We start from the raw sequence: 3,581 nt of genomic DNA, 5'->3' as shown, positions 1-3,581 counted from the left end.
TTTGATAACGCCACCCAAAAACCCCTGAGCTGATGTACTGCCTGATAAACCCATACTTCACCATGCTGTGAACTGAAGAAGGATCCCATTCCTTTATCGTATGGTGATTGGCTGTGCGCAGTGTTTGGATACGTGCGTGGCGATTCGTCACGTGTGGTGATTGACCGTGTGCGTTGTTTGGGTACACGTGCAGCGATTGGTCGCGTGTGGCGATTGGGTACGGATGCGGCAATTGCGTACGCTTACGGAGATTGGGTACTCATGCGGCAGTTGGTCGCACGTGGTGATTGGGTACGAGTATAGTGATTGGCCGCGTGTGGCAATTGGCCGGATGTGGCGATTGGTTGGGTATGACGATGACCCATGTGTGGTAATCGGGTACGCGTGTGGTGATTGGGTACGTGGGTGGTGTTCACGCAGGCTTGGCAGCTGAGGTTTAGCCACCTGGTGGGCTACGGAGTCAAGTACTACTCCTACCTGCTGTCTCGCGCTGTGGCCAGCATGCTGTGGCGGCAGTGCTTTAACCGAGATCCCTTCGACTGGTACAGTGCAGCTTTTAACAGATAGTTTGTGATGCAGAGCCCAGTACCACAGAGGTCCCAGGACCAGTTCACATATCATTCAACTCACACGGTAATCTATACTGTACATTTAACCTTTTCCTGAAATCGTTTGTCAGTTTTAATGTTGAGGACATCAAATGTATTTGAAACCAACAGTTATTCACCACCATTTAACGCAGAATCTAGTACGTGTGTTAACATGTTTCATGTGACTGATGACAGGGGAATGTTGGCTTAACTTCCTGACGTGACCCGCAACTTCGTTATGCCTGTGTGTGTCCTCGTTCAGAGCTGTTGGGGACCGATATCGCAACGAGATGTTGGCGCATGGAGGAGGGAAAGAGCCGATACTGATGGTAGAAGGTACTGGCCTTCACTATTTGCCATCACACAGTGATGATCGTTAGCACTCGCCTACCTCGTCACTTGCAAGTTAAATACTCTCTACTCTAGCAAAGCCTATTGGATGTAACAGCAGTCGCGCATGCTCAGCCAGTCTATGCTCTATTCATAAAATCGGCTGGAAATATTCGTCACAAGGCAGTGATGTGGCCCGGCGCGCTTGCCGCTCTTTGGCCAAATTTATTTTATCGCACCGCGTGTTATTCAATTGGGATTATACACAGCGGCAATCATCGCCCACCGTACTGCGAAAACTTGGCAGGACCCTCCTAAAAATGAGTTGAGACTTGGTGAGGCTTTTCTGGGTAAATAAGCAACCACAGGTGGCTCGCATAATAATAACAATAATAATTAATGTTTCACTGCTCGTCGTCGTCTTGTCACGCTCCAGACGAGTTGCTTGGCTGTGCGATGGGTGGGTCTGCCCTTGTCTTGCTCGCTCGCTGTTTGTGGTCACCTGCTCGCCTCGAGCCATACGCCCAATACTGAAACGCCTTCTCACCAAGTCCTCTTCCTCGACTCTCGCGAAACGAGCGTGAATCTTGTGCTTGCGTCGCAAATCAGCGGAGTTTCGCCAACCCTGCAAATCTATTGAGGCGCTGCCACTGCCCAAATGACACAACGCATCGGGCCCACCCAAGGCTAACTCGCGCAGTGTGCACTTCACCTTGCGAATGCTTTGTAATGCAAAATTTAATCTCGGCGAGTAGCTTTGTGGTGGCTGTGAGCGCCGTGTCCGTGCCCTCGAGTATAACGCGGGCGCTGTTGTTGCAGGGATGCTTCAGAAGAGGCCGACTGTCGACGACTTTGTCGACGCTTTGGTCGGTGACCTGGACCACGACTTTGAGGCATTTATCATGGACTCGGAATAAAATATTGGGTTCCTCCTGCATCATTTCATCGGTGTCTTTGTAGGACTTTAACAAAGTAAGGGACCCCTGGGATTATTTATCTTTTGGTTAATTGAAAACTTAGGGTTGGATTTTTTTAATGCTTTTTGGTTCTTTCGGTAAAGTCATGTAGAAAGAATATAAATTAAATAATAGAATACGACTTTTCGATAACAACACAAGCAGTCGTAATCAGGTAGAACTAAAAAAAGAGACAAAACACAGACACGGAGACACACAGACAGAAACACAAGCAGAGAGAGACACAAAATAGAGAGACACACAATATAGACAATATAGACACACAGAGACTCACATAGACACACAGAGACTCTCTGTGTGTCTATGTTATGTGTCTCTGTGTGTCTCTGTGTCTGTGTTTTGTCTCTCTTTCAAATTTAGTTCTACCTGATGACGACTGCTTTTGTTGCAATCGAAACGTCGTATTCTATTATTTAATTTATTTTCTTTCTACGTGACTTTACCGAAAGAACCAGAGTAATTCCTGCAGTCACGAAAGCTTCAAATCAAGTTTTTGTTTATGTTTTAGCAATTCCCAGATAAGCGCCTGGTTGCTGATTGTCCCACGCTAGCCACTGTGTAACGGGCTCATTGGCATAAGTAGCGACCGCAGGTTGCCTAACCAGCCACGTGTTTGCGTTGCGTGAACATGCGCATTTCACGCCGCCACAGTATCCACGCCTTGGAATTGTAAACATAACATTTACATTCAAATGTAACGCGGGCATGTAAAAACGTGTTTTGCATTTTAAATGATAAAGTTCCTGCGTATATGAATGCTGTCTCTTCATCGTCATCTCCAAATAGTCTCTGCTCCTGCTGCCCATGAGAGTCCCCTCCATATCTTCCTGTCTCTGCTGCTGTTATTCTCGGCTCCCCCTGCGCCGAGTCTGTCTGCTGCTCCGAGCGATTTCCTCCTCTCCGTCGTTTGCCGTACGTCGGTTGACTTTGCGTCGGCTCCTGTGGATGCCTCTTCGCTGTCTCTGTCCCAAGTGGATGGGTGGTGATGCGGGTGGGCCAGCAGTAGGACGCTCGTCGCTTTTTTTTTGCAGAGGTTCACAGTTGGATTCAGGCAGGCCGCCCTGGTAAACACTATGTCTATTCACCGTAAAATACCACGCACTGTCTGCTTCACGGTGGATGTCAAAGATCCTGCGACGTTAAAAAAAAGGTAGGCCATTTTGTGCCAGCGTCACAGTCCAACATTTTCCAAAACGTTTGTAGTATTACCTAAAGCGTATCAGAATAAATGCACGTGTTTCAATAGGCATCAAATAAGTTCAACAGACAATACAGTACTCTTTCGTTCTATTCGGTAAAGTCACGTAGGTAAAAATAAAATAACAAAAAATTCACGACGTTTCGGCCACAACACAAGTGGCCTTCATCAGGTGAAGGGACTGGACTGTCCAGAGGACAGCGTTGGAGTGAAGACAGCAAGCCCAGGTCGCGTTCTTTAAGCTGTGTGGGAGGAAACAAAAGAAGGCCTTGACAAAGGAATTAGCATAAAATGATGTACTGGACCGGCACGGTGCTGGGGGGGGGGGGGAGTTTACATAATGTTGGTGTGAAGGGAAATAAGCTGCTGTGAAAGTTTGGGATACCACTATTTGAATAAATATACTGTACCATTGAAAATTAGTTTAAGGTTTGTTTTGATTTAGAACATCTTTCCAATGATTGCTTAATTTGAAACCATCCTCTC

At 47.0% G+C, this 3,581-nt stretch overlaps 1 long non-coding RNA gene across 1 annotated transcript; it reads left to right on the top strand.

Annotated features, from left to right (window-relative positions):
* Positions 1 to 548: 548 nt before the first annotated feature.
* On the top strand, positions 549 to 2,653 carry LOC116951037 (uncharacterized). The gene is made up of 3 exons (XR_012946492.1): positions 549 to 633; positions 853 to 926; positions 1,740 to 2,653. It is a non-coding gene; the product is annotated as an uncharacterized LOC116951037 (long non-coding RNA).
* Positions 2,654 to 3,581: the final 928 nt, after the last annotated feature.

This window comes from Petromyzon marinus, chromosome 41, assembly GCF_048934315.1.
Source record: "Petromyzon marinus isolate PM22_M1 ecotype Great Lakes invasive population chromosome 41, UKy_Petmar_22M1.pri1.0, whole genome shotgun sequence".
NCBI lineage: Eukaryota > Metazoa > Chordata > Hyperoartia > Petromyzontiformes > Petromyzontidae > Petromyzon > Petromyzon marinus.
This window is presented reverse-complemented; position numbering and strand designations above follow the sequence as displayed.